Raw genomic sequence first — 17,699 nt, 5'->3', positions numbered from 1 at the left:
ACTGCCTTGATTAAGGTGCTTCTCAGTAAGGGACATAAAAATTAGCTCGGATTCGCGGTAGGATTTTGCAAGTTTTTTTCCCTTCCATGCTTTAGTAAATCTTGATCCTTAGGATTATTTCTACTTTGTCCTCTGTCTGTAGGAAACATGCATATGCCTTGCGGTTTGCCAAGAAATCCGCAAACCGAATCACGCGAATTTCAAGCATCGCACTCGAGCCAGGATTTCATGCAAGATTATAAAGTGGTGGTTCCACTTGAACGTGACAGATGAGACACTTGGGGGAGGGAGCGTTGAAAACGGCCAAAACAAGAGGTTGATTTGATTTTTGGACTGCTACCAGTGAAAGAAATAAGGACGTGTTAGAAGAGGGGGTGTAGTGGAGAGGGAACCCCGATCCACCAGAACCATGGCGAGACTGAGTTTACTAGAAAGTGCTTGCATACCATTGAATAATGCGACTAATTACAATAGAAGTCCGGATAGGTCGTCATTGCATACTCTAATTAATTACTTGGAGGATGGAAGAGCTCGTGTTTCCGGGGAAACTCTATTCCAGCAGACTCTGGCTCTGGACATGGCGAGCAATGGAAAAATAAGACTTGTCGGGTCCAAACTGGAGATTTTAGTTTCAAACAGTGTTCTTCTCAAACACCTCTTCAATAAACGCATAATATTCATCGCCATCACTGTAAATCCCTCGGCTGTCGATGTCACCGAATGAATCCAACCAGTTTTCATTTCTGAGAAATACGAGGTAATGATGCCAGATAGGGAAAGGTACGACGTCCCCTTCAATAGGTAATAATAGTATGGAGAACGTCTGGAGAAATGGAGTCTGTGTGAAAGCCGCAGTAATGCGTAAATATTGTTCAGTCGTGACGGAGATGACGAGTCATTGAACACAATTGAAATGCATATCCGGCACAACAAATGAAAAAATTGTATTAAATTTAATTATTTATTAGTGATTTTATATTCTTTCAATGCGTGTTGAAACGTGTGAGATGACCGAGAAACAAGACGTGAAAAACTTAAGCGTAGACCTCATAGCAAAGAAAACGATTACAGGGACCTACGTTATATCATGGCCTTCAACATTCCACTACCTAGCAATGTTTCCTCCATCCACTTTATCCGCATTTTTTGTATTTTCTCCAGTAAGTTCCTCCCTTCGTCCGCCCAATTTAAAAGCTCAGAGTTTGTGTTCCTGTCTGAGCAACTCATTTGATCATTTTCCGCCTCACCCAAATCTCAGAAGCTTGTAGCAGTAGTGGTCTACGCTCATCCTCTTGCCTCAAAGATCATCCATAAAGCATTGCGCTCCGTCTTTGCACTGATTTTTTCTTCTTATCTTTACTCAAGAGTACCCGTCATCCATTTTTTTCTCACAAATGCCTCTTCCTCGAACGAAATTTTTCTCTTTAGGTCCCACTACTAGGCTTCTTTTGCTTTAAGTACTTCTCAATGTACTGCTCCACCTGATCTACGAGGGTCATCCGGAAAGTAGTACCCGTTCGTGCCGCATGAAGTGCTGACGACGCGAGTAGCCGCTGGACGAGGTCAGATAGCTTCAGTGGGCTGTCTGCCTTCTCTGAGCCAAGTTGCGTGACGCTAGCATTGCCTGTGTTGTTTCTGTGATTGTTTACAATGTTTAAAAAAATTGAGAACGCCGCCAGTTGTGAAGTGAGGGCAGTGATTAAATTCCTCAATGCAAGAAACGTTCGCCCATGTGATATTCATCGCCAATTAAAGGAGGTGTATGGAGACAATGTAATGGACGAGTCGTCTGTTCGGCGGTGGTGTCGCAACTTCAACATGGGGAGGGGGAACACACACGACGATGAGCGTTCGGGGAGACCGTTTGTCATTACAGACCAACTGGTGAGCTCAGTTGACGAATTCGTGAGGAACGATCGGCGCGTCACAATTGATGACATCTGTGAGCATTTTCCCAATGTTTCTCGAACAATTGTTCATGAAATTGTTAAACACCATCTGCATTATGCAAAAATTTGTGCAAGATGGGTCCCTCGCGTATCTCAATGAGCTGGCGGCGAAGGACTATGCAGCAGGAATACAGAAACTTGTCACACGTTATGACAAATGCCTTAATTTGCTTGGAGATTATGTTGAGAAGTAGTTTAAAGTATCCTCTTTCAAATAAAATTTTTTATGTTTGTTAATATTTACTTTTGTGTCTTTATTTCACGAACGGGTACTACTTTCCGGATGACCCTCGTAGTTTAGTCTCTCTTACTTTGATATTTAACTTGTATATCCTACTTCTCGATGATCTCATTACTTTCTTTTTATGTGACTAATTCTAATCCTACACATCTCACATTGTCTCTGTAAATTTTTAGCAATAGTAACTGCAATCCCTTGGCTGTGTGACTTAAAATTGCTTCCTCATCTGCAAATCCAACTGACTTAACGCCGCCCCCGTTACCCCGCCGGCCCCGGTGGCGGCGGGGTAACGTCCTCGCCAACCAACCCAGAGGTCGTGGGTTTGATTCCCGCCTATGTGGATTTTCCTCCATTTAGGGCTTGGTTGTATGTGATTGTCTTCAATGTAATGTCTTTAATGTAAGGGTTAGGTGCAAGAAGGGACTATAGGTCTTAACCTCGCCCAATTAAGTCGATAAATAAATAATCCAAGTGACTTAATCGTTTCGTCGCCCACTTTTATTCCCAGCTCAAAGTCTTACGATGCTATCCTTAACAACTCCTCGGCATATATGTTGAAAAGTGCCGGCGAAAGAGAACAACCCTGTCTCACTCCCCTAAGCTAAGCTAAGCACTGCCCATCCTGATTCTGGCTATGCCACCCTTATCCATGCCCTCTGATTCAAGTACGAGGTTCAAATATTACGCCTATCCCTCCGGTGTACTCCTACAGTATAATCCTCAATATCTCAATTACCTTTGCCCACTCCACACGGTCAGACACTTTTTACAAAATCCAAGAAGCACACAAAGATATCCTGATTCAAATCGGTGTTCCTTTCTACTAATATTAAAAAGATAGAAAAAGTTCAAAGAAAGGCAGCAAGATATTTACTCGGAAGGTACAAAAGAACAGAGTGTCAAAGAAATGTTAGATTTACTGAAATGGGAGAGTTTGAAAAATAGAAGAAAAAGGAGTAGGTTAGGCGCGATGCATAGAACTGTTAAAATTACGAAGGGTGGGAAGATTTATGTAAAGAGAAAGAAAGGACTAACTTTAAGGGAAAAAATGACCGCAGTTACAAAATAAAAACAAGAACGCAAACAAACAAATTGGAAAAAATACTCTTTTTTAAATAGAACTATTGTTGATTGGAACCAGCTGCCTGGAGGTTTGTTTGAGCCCTTTCCATCCAATTTTAGGAGTTTTAAGAATAAATGTAAAGCAGCCACTGGGAGATAAACTTCATTGTAGTTATTACAATATTGTTTGTATGTGATGTGAATGGCATTTCGTAGGCGATGTGGAAGTTTGTTTGCATGTGATGTGGAAGTGTCATTGCATGTAAGAATATTTTGTCTCCTATCTGTTTTTCTAGTGCGTTTATGTATGTATGTTCGTTGTAAGAGTGATCATTGATCAAACTTGACCGTTGCCAACAGGACAATTGCTTAACTTAATTATTAAATAAATAAATAATGTTCTTATCTCTGAAAGTGCGCCACGTGTTCCTCTCCTCGGTCTGAAGCGAAGCTTATTTTCTTAAGTGCAGTTGTTTGCCCCATTTTGTAGCCTTCTAAATGATTCTTAGAACGAACCGTACCGCATTACAAATTCAAATTGTCGTCCTATCGTCCGACCGTCGCATCAGCTGCATTACATTTTTTTCGGGATGGAATTATAATTCAAGTAAGGGCATCTTCTGGAAAAATTCCTTCCTCATAAATACTGCGTGTTGACTCAGACCTGTTATGTTCATTTTCCCTAAAATTCTTGAGTAATTCTCCTGGGATATTATCCATTCATACATAACAATGCAATAAATATCCATCTGCTAGCTGGCTATTACATCGGATTTTTGGCTACATATGAAATTTTGAATGGCCGAAAGTCAACATGGGAGCGTTGGATAACTTTTCAAGAGGTTGTCTACCACAGTTGTCGTCCGCTCGTTGCTCAAACGGCGTCCGTTTTCGTCGTATTTATTCATAAACGTCGATCTTCTCCTCAGGGCAGCAGCCACAAGGTGAGAAATTAGACAAAGGAGAACGCCTTTTCAATCGAAGCGCATATCTCGAGTTCGTTGATGAACGCGACGGAATGTTGAGAGTTTTAGCGGGAGCGTGGGGGAGGGGGTCGGCTGGCGATTTGCCCGCGCGGTGGGGACACCAGAAGAGTTGACTCTCCTCGCCACCGCCACCCGGCCCCGTCCCCCCTCCGCCCCTCCCCGCGCCCCATCCCGCCGGGGAAGAGCGGCGCTCGTCCAGACTCTTTTGGAGACAACTGCTTCGCGTCGAGCAGGTGGCCGCGACTGCTCTCTTCGCGATGCTCGTTCTAGGGGGAGGGGATTGCGGCGCATGCACACACGCTCTCTTCGTTAAAAAAATCAAACACGTTTCGGAGAGTTGCGCCGGGATGAAATATAAATTTGAGTTTTTTGTACCGATGAATTTCTATTGATATTTTAAGATCCACTGGAAGGTTCCGTGTGGAGGGATAGATGGGAATCAAAATTCTTTTACCATTGTGAACATGTGCTAATAAGAAATGCTCCTTCCAAAGCACCCAATGTGTTCCGTTTTAACTAGGTAATTTTAGTTTCCCAATAAAACAACATGAAAAAGGTTTTCCACCGTTCGGTGCTTAAATTAGGTACAGCATATACTATTCACTATACACAGTATGTACTATATACACTGGTATATGCACTGTTTTCAACACTATATTTTTAAAACTATTCTATTATTCAAATTTTTTGCCCCACGAAATGTTGTTTGAGAGTAATTGTTGATAGTCGTGTTACTAGTAAAGTTGATGCTGTTTAGACTGCGGTGTCAAATGACGTGATGCACTAAAATGCAAGTATCTACATCTACGTAAATACACCGCGATCCACCAGAAAGGAGTTGTGGGTTCAATCACCAGGTGGGATGGGTAAGAAATAAAGGAGAATAAGGGAGAGGAAGGGATAAGGGAAAAAATATTCACTTAAAACCCTTAAAAAATGTGCAAATTGAAATAAATTCTGGTGGGAACCTATTTCAAAACGAGTGTTAACTTCACTCAATAAAATAGTCCTTTCATTTACGAAAAGGAGGGAATAAATATGAACCACGACTATTTATATGATAGGCCTTCACCAAAGCAAGACAGGTCATGCAGAACTGGGGAGTAAGAAGGGGGAAGTTTTATTAAATCCTGTTCAAACAACTTATGGTCCCCATCCCTGAAGTCACAGGTAGAAAATGTGAGGCCTCGCTTGAATTGTTCAGTGTTGCTTTAGCCGCAGCCATTGCAAGTTGAATCGAACTCAATTCGCCTTGGGAAACGATGAGGGTAACACACGACTAGAAATATTCTGCCCTGAAATTTTGTTTTCACCTTTACAAATCTTCATTCGAGGCTTATGTACTGCATGAGGCTATTGTGTAATACTTTCATCTTTATAATACCGTAAGAAATATTATTTAAAATGTTTAAATAGGGGATACAATGAAGTTCAAAGAGTGTAGACCCGGAACTTCAGTCTTCCGGAGCTCTTTCCGTGGTTAACATTAATACCGCTGCTGCCATTGTGAGAGAAGATCGTCGAATTAAGTTAACAGAACCATTAGAAATATTAAATATTTCATTGGGTACCACCAACATGTTTGCAACAGAATCATTTCCAATGCGATGCATTTGTGAGCGGTGGGTTCCGGGAAACTCAACGCGAAGTCGCGATTATCTCACGTAAATCGCCGTGAAGTGTGCACTAAACGATATAATCGAGTGAATTGTTGTTTTAGTAATGGTATTGATGACTAAGGTCTCGAAAATGTATTCCATGCACTGAATATTATATGAATTGAATAATCGATCTGTAATTCAGTCTATTTGAGGAACAGACTGAATTTGTTGGCTAATTTCTCTTTGCTACGGCTTCCGTATTCAATTATTCTGCCTGCTAATCTCAAAATAAGTGATGGCCTTGAAAGATAGATATTAATGAGCGTAATGTTTTTTGCAATATCGTTCTGAAATACATAGAATTTCATATCATGTATTCTAAACCAGAATTTAAATGCGTTTATTTTACTTCACGTGTTCTTTTACACATTTTTATACTAACATACTTTATTTTGAAGCACACGATCTATCATCGTTAATTACTGATCATTACTTCTGAAACATCTGAATTGCATGTTCGGGGTAAAGGGTTTAAGAAGGTAGTTCTGTAAGCATTATTTTTTATAGCTAATTAATACTGAAGTAATTCAGAATTGAAAAATTTCTTCTCCGAAACCATAAGGATTCCACCGATACATTCGAAAAGTACTCAGTTAAAATTTCTTAAAAATTTCTATTGCCTATCTCTTTGTTATTTGTCTGCCTTGATTTACTCGAACATAAGGTCTTCAAGCCAAAGATCGGTTGCGTGGAGCCATCCATTTTCACTTGATAATTTACAACTCCCTTACGCTTCCCCCTCTTCTCCCTCTAACTCCCTTCTAACAACCCCCTCTACTTGTCCCCTTCCATTTTTTCCTCGGGTTTCCTCGTCGAACTCTATTGTTCCCCCTTCCATTACGTTCCAAGGAAATCCAATACATTTTAAGATGTGCCCAATTCATCTTGTTCTTCTTTTCCTGCTCCCATTTGCAATTTCCTCTTTTACTCTTCTGCGTAAACTCCCGTTGCCATCTTAGTCCGCGATTTCATCTACAGCGTCCGCCTCAAACAACAGGTTTCGAAGTACTATGTTCTTCCATCGTTTACATTTTCATTGGCAAATGTACTGTAAAATAAGAAAAATATGGTTTCAACCTTTTGCAGCACAACAACTTCTTCAGAGCAGCAGAGAAGACACAAGCTTAGTGCATCTTTCAGCAATCACTCGGCGCTCAAGAGCCATTAGACCAGTGACGCGTGCTCATGATTTTGCCGGCCGCTTTTTCTACGGTTAAACTTACTCGTATGAAAATTCTAAGATTTCATTTTTACCACACGAGCGCGCGAACTGTCGCAGCGTTTCCAATGTTTGGTTTTCGTCATGCCTCTAGTGGAGTTTCACGACGGAAATAAGAAACACAAGGCATGCACTCGGGACTGATGATATTCCAACCTGTTCACTAATATGCCATTCATTTGAGCATTGCCCTGAAGAATATCAGATATGTCAACGAATTCGGTCACCAATCGTGAAAGAATGATTTAGGCATGGAATTTAGAACGTGGTGATATAGCACTATACTGTGTTTGTATGTATGTTTTCACATATGGTTTTTCTGCTGTTGTGATCGCGAGTTGTGCGTAATACTAGTATAGGCTTCCCAGCATCGACTGGATCGTCCGTCTAAGTTCCAGTAACTTATCTTGTTGATCTCACCTACGAATTTAATGCAGGGTAATACCCCCTCGGATTCATTATTTTACTCCCGCGATCTTTATTTCAAATAAAATTAAGTTTTGCTCGTATTATTCTCGTATCGAGTAGCTCCCGTCACAGGTTTGAATAGGATTTGTCTCATGCGATATGGTACTTTTCTAAGAATCGATTCGGCTCCCGTTGCATTTTTTTCCATGCTATTTAATTCTACTCTATTAAACATTCATTCTAAGCTAGATAATTTCCAAAATTAATCTCATGGTTTCGCTGGTGGGAGGAACTATTTAGTTGGGAGTGACTGTGGGTCTTGGAATAGCGCGTCACTTGACGGCGGGAAGGCAGAGACGGCGCTCATCCACCTTCGAATGCTGCGCATACGACTGCCGAGGTTTTCCGGGAACTCCCGGAGTGGGCGCCCCGGGAGGAAGAGTCGGCGTGGGCGGGCCGCTGTCGGGCGATTCTCCCCTCCGCCCGACGGTGAGGCGCGTGAGAGCGCAAATCTCCGCTCCTCTCGTCCCTCGGCACGCGGCTTGACATTTATGCGAGTGTTGCCGAGACATCTTCCTCGCCCTCAAGCACTTTATTACCCTTCTATTTCCCTGCATTTTTTAAGCATTTGCATTGCTTTACGTGTCTCAGATCAACGCAATTAATGTATACTGTGTATGGTAAGTACGAGGGTAGTTTGAAAAGTTCTCAGAATCACCAGTGCATGTCATCGCTCGCGCGACGGGTTTCCCGCATAGTAATAGGTAATTACTTATGATTAAATATACAGTCAACAAGATTTTATGCACCGGTTTTGTGGCTACAGATGAAACTTGGGTCTACTACAAAACTCGGAAGACAAAACAGCGGTCAAAGCAGTGGAAACATGTTGAATTACCACCACCAAAGAGAGTGAAGGCAAAACAGTCGGCCGGAAAGGCTTCAGTTTTCTGGGATGCGAAAGGGATTCTGCTGATAGATTATATATATATATATATATATATATATATATATATATATATATATATATATATATATATATATATATATATATATATATATATAGATTAGATATTAGAAGATAAGATATAGAGGTAGTAGATATATATATATATATATATATATATATATATATATACACATTCAAACACGAAATCCCGCCAGACGGCGAATAAATACTCATTTATATAGAAACAGATATAAGGAAAAGGGATAGGAACGCACATAAAGGACGAACACAATAGAGGTGGGGATCAAGACAATGCACGCCCACATACAAGTGTCGTTACCGTTGTAAAAATACGTAAACTAAGATACGAACTGTTGCCACACCCGCATTATTGCCTGATTTCGCTCCATCAGATTTCCATCTCTTCCCCAAGCTCAAAATTTTCCCCGCTGGACGGAGATACTCTTCAAATAAAGAACTAAAAGCCGAAGTAGACGGGTATTTTGCAGGCCTGAAGGAATCTAATTTTCGAGATGTAATCAAGATATTGGAACATCGCTGAACCAAGTGCATTAGTGCACAGGGAGACTAAAATGGAAAGCAAAATAGTTTCACTAAGGTGAGCCGTTTATTTCTATTCCATTCTAAGAACTGTTCAAATTACCCTCGCATATTTTAACTAATTAACTACCGATAGCAGTTCCGTTCACATAATTCTTCAGTGGTCACAGTCGATATATATTGGGTGCATGGCAGTAAGACGTATCCGCATTCCGCCCCACTCGCCCCTCGTCCCGCCCAACTCGTCACGCCCGCCCCACCCATCCCGCCACATGGGGCGAGTCGCCCTCGCCGTGGTCACGGACGAGACGGCGGCCCCCAAGTCGTCGCTGCGTAAGAGACGTGCATTCCATTGGTGATTTCCTTTCCATTCTTCCGGCGACTCAGAGCTGCAGCATATTTTTCCTCGGGGCGAGGGTGAACGCAGCCCCTAAGCTTAAAGCGCCACAGTCTCCGGCCTATGAACTACTTTCGTAGCCGGGATTTGCTTAGGGGATGAAAGTCCTCTGAATTCGTTTCCAACTTTTTCGTGTGAAAGTGAATAGGACGATAAGGGAAGAAATGGAAAAAGTGCTACCATACGGCTCGAGCTTTTGCTTTAGATTATTATCAAAGTGTATGAGAAAAAGTTGACAGTCCTTATGGTGGACAGAGTAACGCCCCATTTTAAAGGTATAAATGAGAAAATGAGAAAATTGGATTAGGGACTTCTTAGTTAACCGTAAAAAAAGATGAAAGGTGGTTGGAATACCACATAAAACTGTGCACATCATTAAAATTTTGGATAAAAAGAATAGAGGCTCAAGGCGTGGAATTTGATTTAGATGGGATCGAATTAAGCAACTCATGACAGGTCACTTACATTGAGCCTTTCATAGGGGACGCACATCAGAGGAATACTCGGTTAAACCTTAAAGAAACAAGGTTTCATTAGACAGATTGTGAGAGCATTGCATCGAATGAAATATCTCGTTTTGTTATCATTACTATTATGGTGTAAATTCCTGACTTCCGGCGAGAAACCGCTCAATTTGTAAAAAATTGCTACGAGTATAAAATAAGCTAGACAGGTGTATAGGAGGAATTGGTTTGGGAGATCCATGATTAACGAAGAGAGATCAATGGCATTATTATGGAATTGAATTATATTGGCAGATTCGACCTCCGGAATAAAATATAGGGACAATACCTGTAAAAGAGACAGAAATCGTCAGGTGGTCAGGTTAAAGGACTTATCATTCCTTCGGACGATACACAATCATAACAAAATCTAACTTTTTCGATTCATCCGAATATATTTATTCAAAAATTAATATTTAATTAATTAGTTGACAACCATTATTGCATTTTGCATATAAGCATGATTTTTTACAGGTGTATCCGTTTTTATATTTGTAATAGTATGTATACGTTGGTGTATATTAGCAATTGTATATCCAAATGTATGGATAAACTCATATTTGTACGTGAATGTACGTGAATGTTGCCCTAACACCCCCCGCCATACGCCCCCACGGCAGTTTCCAGGGTATTGTGTAAATTTAGACGCAGACCTGTTCATTAAGGAAATTACCAGAACACCGCTGAGGTAATCGCTTCTTCGGCGAATCAGGCCGAGAGCCTTGAATTGAGAACCTACTGCAATAATTAAAACTACAGAAATACTTATTGTAAATTTCACATTCTTTAGTAAATTAGCGGAAAAAGTCCCGCATTAAAATTTTCGGGGGCTATCTCTAGTCCTGCGGGTCTGTGAGAAATTTGTTTTCGGGATTACGAGCAGAGCAGGGGATGCACCGTGCTGTGGATTCGTGACGCGTCAAATTCTTTCTTCCACTCAAGAACAGTGAAAAGCTACCTCCGCCCTTACTGCTATAAGTGGTTGGCGTCATGCTACTTTTTTTCTGTGCTGCCAAACTTATGGAAACCTCTCTCGTATTCTCCCACACACTCGCGGTGAGTTTTAAATCCTAGAACATTTGTCACGAAAGCTCTTCTAGGTCCTCTTATCCTAGTGGTCTCCGCAGGAAAATTATGATTCCGTCATTTAGTTCCTTGACGTCACTGTTTTAACTCTCGTTACAGTGAATCATGGTGGTATTTTCGACGTGGAGCATGCAGTACAGTAGCAAGTTAGGACATACTTTAGCGCCATCTTGTGACCAAAAGCGGAACTAAGCCGACAAGAAACTAATGATATTCTTAAAAGAAGCGGGTTTTCAAATGCAGTAAATGTGGAAATAACCTAATAGGGTTGAATTCATGGACAACATATTAGGAGTGGAAAGAAAACAAGTTGTATTGCTTAACAGTTAACATAAATGTAACCATTCATAACATGTGAACATTTGGAAAAATGCAGACTTTAGGATGGAAAAAAACGGTTCCTCTCTCCAAAGACAATACTCTTGAGTATGAATGTGTAAAAAACGGAGAAAAAAAGAGACTGATTTCGTTTTAATATGTTGCATTGTATAATTTTTCCTCCTCCCCTTAGATGGGTTGAAAAGGACCCTGAGGGCAATTTAAATACAGCCAAATAGGAGTTGTGGGAAGGGTGACAACGGGGAAGAGGTGTGAAATTTGAGAGAAGTTTACGCTTTTCGGGAAATGATTTCGACTTAAAAATGAAATATTCGTGCCCAGGACGTGAGAATCTAAAATGAAGAATAGTACGGTGGTAGAACATTCCGTAAGTAGTATACTGGCGAAGAATAGGCTGTGAAAGGAAAAATGTCGATGAAAATCAACAAGAAGGGAAGGGAAGGTGTTTTGCAAAAATAAATATATCTCAATGCAAGTATCGCATTAAATTGGGAATAGTAGGAGATGGATAAATACCTTACTTTACATACATTTGCAAATACTAGGAAAATTGCGATAATTTTTTAAGATAACAGTTCACTTCGGTACTTACGCTTTTTCCGTATTAATATTTAATTTTAAAAATAAAATAGAATTAATACTAAATTAACTGATTAACTTATTCCGTACAAAGGACGGTATTTTAGTGCGTCAGTGGTTCCACATATCTCTCGTTAATTTGATACACTTTTTGGGGAAAAGTGTACCTTTTGAAATAATCCGTCTCCCTTCAATTAAAGTTTCGATGCGCATTATTGTTTACCCCGAGGACTTTTTTTATGTTTAATTCGATGGGCACAATCAACGCATTTGTCCGAACTAACCCAAGAGGGTTAGTGGGCCAAAAAAGTCCTAATTCACTTGTCTCGTAGGTGACGAGGACGGGTATTTTGTTTAATTTAGGAAAAAGTGTTTCATAATTAACAAATACGTGTCTAAATTGAAAACTTAGGTACGCACAGGAAGTGCAAGGAATTGAAATATGTGGGATTAATGTTTCAAACATATATATTCTTATATAAAGAAGAATTTGAACTAATTACGTGCTAACGTTGGCTAATAGGGTTTGGGGAGTAATGAAATTATCAGCGAATACAGATTCGCAACCAGCTCGCTAGCATCTTCAATATAAAGAAGTGTAAAACGAGGTAATGATCAGCATTGAGCTACTAGCAAAATCGGCGAATGCCGGGTATTTCACGTTGCGTATTCGGGTTTTCTTACTAGAAAGCATGATTGCATTCTAAAAAATCTGTTTGCGCACGGCGCTCTTTCGTTTACCCTTCCGAAGAATGTCAACACTGAGCGTCTAACTAGTTTCTTCAGGAGAGAAGGGGGGATGGGCGGGGTAGATAAACACCAGCTGATGCTGCCATTACCGCAAGAGAATTCGAGCCACAAGGCGGAGACAATATGATCTCACTAAACCGTGATTTAGTGAGATCTTAACAAAACTTGGCTTGGAATTGTTCGATCGCCGCTCAAGACGTTGTTACTGCTTGATCCGACAGTTCTTGACCGTTCACTGAGATTCAAAGAAATCCACTCGAGCCGAGATAGACTCTGCCGTTTAAAATCCGAGGTTGAGCGGAGCCGAAGAGGAGGGAGAGGTCAGAGGGTGCTTGGGGGCTTCCAAAGGAGACTCCACGGTATGGTTAACCCCGATGGAAGTTGGCTTCCCACCCTGAGGGCGCGGGTTCAAATTCCGGCGGTGTTGAATATTTTTCAGAGGTATCTCGATCCCTACTTGAGGTGCTTTGTGGAGGGCACTTTGAGTGAGTACGCCGTCCGTCGGATGGGACGTTAAGCTGCGGACCCCTTGGCGCCTTTCGTAAAGAGTAGGCTAATGCCGACGCCGGGTTTCTCTCCACCCTTCATCCTTTCCTGTCCATCCCCTATGGCGCAAATGACCTTAACTGTCGGTCGCCTCCCCTCAAAACTACTACCGATGGAAGTATCGTCATTCTTAATGAAAAGTCATAATAAAATGTCTCATTATAGGGGTGAAACCAAAATTGTTGACTGTTGATACTCACCTCTCGGTCTCCTGCAGGTTTCCAATATGAACAGGTCGTGGGACCGGACACGGTTGCCCTCCCTCAGAGCGTCGAGCGTGCTCGAAGTGACGCTAAAAGACGCGATTCTCGAACACGGACGCGCTAGGGATTCGCTCGAGTCGCCAATGTTTTTGTGCCGTTCGTTGCGGAAACACGAACAGAACGACAAGCACCTGCACGACTTCGTTTATCCCCCGGGGTGGCACGTAATCTCTGAAGAAGGGGGAATATTTGCAGTGCCCTAAATTAACCGTGCATATGATATGCTTTGCTTAATCCCCTTTAGACCAAGGCACACAGTGAGAAACCGTTGACGAGGTGTCACCAGGGAATAATTTGGTGGGCTCAGGGAAGAGGACGATAGTAATGAAGATTATAAAGACGTTTGTGGAAGTCCTGTCTTGAGCCTCAGCACGCTTCAGGCCTAGGAATAGTGAACACTTGTAGTGGAGCCTTGAAAGAAACTATTTACTCTTATCCTTCGATCTGCGCAGGCCAAGTGAGGTTTCATCGTCATCGTGTGTCATCATCGAGGATTGGTTTATCGCACTTTTCCTATCGGGGTTACTTGCCGATCACTTCAATCATTCAAAGATTCTTGCACTGGGAGTCTTCTTGCCTGATTCTCGCTGCTAATCCTTTAACCTCCCCTGCTATTTCTCTCATCTGTACAACATTTCCTGCAGTAATGGTCTGTGATTTGCCTTTGACAGGATGTTGTCTTTTAGTTAATCTCTTCTTGTTGGGCATCGGAATGTTGCAGTGGATATGCGGCTTACAGAAATTCATAAACAGGCTTCACACTCCGAAGACTAGGGTTCGAATCCCTGAGGTGACAGGAATTTTCAATGGCATCTTGATCTCTGTGTGGGGGCTTTGTGGAGAGTACTTCAAGTGAGTTCGCCGTTCTTCGGACAGGACGCTAAATTGTGGACCCCTTGGCGCCTTTCGTTAAGAGTAGGCTAGTGCCGATGCCGAGTTTATCACCATTCTTCCTCCTTTTCCATCCATCCCTAATGGCGCAAATGACCTCAGCTGTCAAAGTACTTTTTCACTCTGCCAATTCCTTTATTTCTCGTTATTCTTTCGTCGTAAATAGTGTAGCTTGTGAGTTAACTTTGATTCGCGTTTTCCTTTCGGAAGCAGAATTAATACCTCAAATAAAATTAATCGATGATATATAAATAAATAAATATATATATATATATATATATATATATATATATATATATATATATATATATATATAAGCATGTTTATATATATGACAATATCTCGTACTCTGGGTCCAACCCGAGCATCACCCATTGGCTCTTCTCACTCCTCAGTTTGGGAAGCAACAGGTGATTCTCGTGTCTCAGTTAATCTGAAGGAAATATTCATGTGTTGAGCCCTTTTTATTTACTAAGCAGAGGTATTTTCATTCCTTGACCACCAATTATCTTAGATAATTTGGATATAGGTGCCATTGTACAAATGTGCATGGGGCTTGACACGAGCAAATACTCATTCAAGTTCCGCGCGTTGAAACTTCATCGAGTTCTACGGCCAATAGGTTGGTGGCGCTGGTGTCAACGGTGTGAAACAAGGTCGGGGCCTTGGCGTGAAACGAGAGAATCGCAGGTTTAGCGGGTTGCAAACGCTCTTGGGCGCTTAGGAATCTGGCGATGAGGATATTAATGTGCGGTTATGTTTTGAAATAGGGTAAAAGCCCGAAAATGAAATAGGAATGGTAAAGCATCGAATGCTGTCAATTAAGATCAGTGGTTGGACAGAGAAGATCTTTGCTTTGAAATCCTAATCGAGAGAAATGGAATGTGGATGTCTTGGAAGAAGGAAATCGAGGGCTTACTTAGATTGTCTATCCAGCCTCTGGGCTGTGCAACTTTTGCCAAATTTGGGAATGTGCACGTTTACCGGGTCTTCCTATTGTCACGTTCAGCGGGAACGTGACAATAGGAAGAAATTTGAATGGCTATGAGATATAACGGTGACCGTTATAGTTTTCGGTGTGTGGTTGCCGCCATCAATTTTATTTAACGCATTTTTCTCTGCCACCATTTACCGAAATAATTATTCATGCGATAACGCCATTGCTAAGGCAAAGATTTTTCTAAATTTCTTTGGGAATAAATTTGGATGCCTACAATTTAGAATGGCAAAAATCTTTCTCCTCGCCGTACGAGTTTTACGACTGTACAAATAACATATAAGATTTAAATAATATAAATTGCGGACCTCAAATTTATCATGGACTATTCACATTTACCTCAAATATGTAATGATATATGTAACACGTAGTTTTTATTCAGTGTTTTTTGGGCAGCAAGCATACATCTACATCCCGAAATAATTAGTTCTCAATAGATATTTCATCTCTCTCCCCGATCTTCTCTCTCCAATCCCATTATTAGGTCTTCTCTCTGATATGCTGGCGTCACTTTGAAATTACCTATGTCGAAGTACAACTTCACGTACGAGGGAAAGTTAATAAATAATTCGCGAAACTGGATAAAGGCAATAATAATCAAAGTAATTTCCTGAAATTTATTTCGCTTTTCTACATGACCACATCCTTGATAGCCGGCAGCAAAATATCTTTTATTTGCTGTCGCAGCCAATGAGTAACCTCTCGCACTAGAGCTTCAACATGATTTTTAAAGCATCGGTCACCGAATTGATTCCATAGGGGCCCGAATAGAGGAAAATCACTGGGGTATTAGTCGGGACTGCTCAGTGGGTGTTCCAAGTGTTGCCAATAAAATAATCGTAACAGTGTCTGTGTTTGTCATGCTGACATTTGTGACTTTTATTTATTGACTTACCCTCGTAGTGTTCAAATGTGCCATATTTCCATTCAAAGGTAAATTGTCATTTTTCGAGAGTTCATTGTCGCCTCCTGGAATTCGATAAAATGCCAATGCAATTCGTAACTGGTCCTCCATGTGGAACAGAACTTTACTAGAGCGAAACGGTCACATCATTTACTACGTATATTTTCGTGTCATTGAATTTTTCTAAGGCTTCCTTAAGGTGGGATGTCTCTCTCAGGTATCGCCACGCTATTCTGGTTCCGTGCAACTCAACTCTTCCATATCTCCCCTTCCCCTCTCTTCACTACCACTAGCACTCTTAGAGTGTGGTCTGGGGAAGTATTTTCCATGTAATCCCGTCCTTATGTGTGTCTCGGGTTTGCCCCCACCCCATCCTCGATGCATGAAGGCTCTTTAGCAAAGCCGTAGAGGGCGGCTTTTTTTCGCACAATACTTGTGTAATTTCATACCTTAATCCAATTTACGTGCTCCACGAATCCAGGCTTTTCATAAAATAATCTTCGGTACTCTTGAAATGCATTCAATATTTCCGCTCTTATCCTTTTCATATACGCTCCTAAAATCCGAGGCCGCATCCCTCACGCCATCTTCTCCCAAATATTCTGAATAGTGTAGCCCAGGGTAGAGTGTTCGGCTACTAACCGGAGGGACCTAGTTACGCCTCTGAACACCCTGAGCCCTACCCAATATGTGTGGTTTCTCGGGTACAATACCTTTTTGGAAAGTGTAGACGGCAAAAGCGAAGGAGTGGACTCTTCATACACTTTTAATGTGTGAATTTTAGACACCGTAGAGGGCTTGATGCGAGGTGAACTGTGCACCTCATATTTTAAGCCGATCCTTGGAACTATGGATTGCTTTGGTTTTTAAGTTGAAATAATAAATGTAATGGTTAAACAGACTCATTTGGCTCGAGGGGAATAACGGTTCTAATTAGTGCAATAGTAGATCTAACTGATGAGATCGTACTTTTCATGGAGACTTTCCCCCACTTTAAAACTATCCTAATCCCTGGAACCCTTTCTAACTCTCGTGCATCTGATCATGGGCCTTGAGTGCATTCCCTTACTCCGAAAATCAATCAATTCTGGGTCAGCCATCTCATAATATTTTAAACATTAAATTCCCAGTGACTGAGATAAGAAAGCCTTCCCTTCATTATACTGTAAATACAGTTACCTTAATGTGGAAATGTACTCCACAAATATTGTTCATTGACATGATCGTCCCTCTTGCAAAGTTCTGCGAATCGATTTGCGAAAGTGAAAATGCGAGCATTAGAATTCTTCTTGTCTAGGCAACTGGTTAATATAAAGGAAACTATATTTCTTTTTTGATACTGATGTTTTGAATTTTGAGCTAATATCCCATCAGCACTTTACGATAACATTTATGAAGGGAGACACTG

The 17,699-nt window shown here is 41.2% G+C and overlaps 1 protein-coding gene across 1 annotated transcript in view; it reads left to right on the top strand.

Moving 5' to 3' along the window:
- LOC139685904 (secreted frizzled-related protein 5-like) overlaps positions 1 to 17,699 on the top strand; it is a 136,622-nt gene that overhangs the window by 76,202 nt on the left and 42,721 nt on the right. The window lies entirely within an intron of this gene.

This window comes from Hetaerina americana, unplaced genomic scaffold (genome assembly GCF_022747635.1).
Source record: "Hetaerina americana unplaced genomic scaffold, ioHetAmer1.1.p SCAF_12, whole genome shotgun sequence".
Lineage (NCBI taxonomy): Eukaryota > Metazoa > Arthropoda > Insecta > Odonata > Calopterygidae > Hetaerina > Hetaerina americana.
The sequence above is the reverse complement of the archived record's forward strand: the minus strand, read 5'-3'. Positions and strand labels throughout refer to the sequence as shown.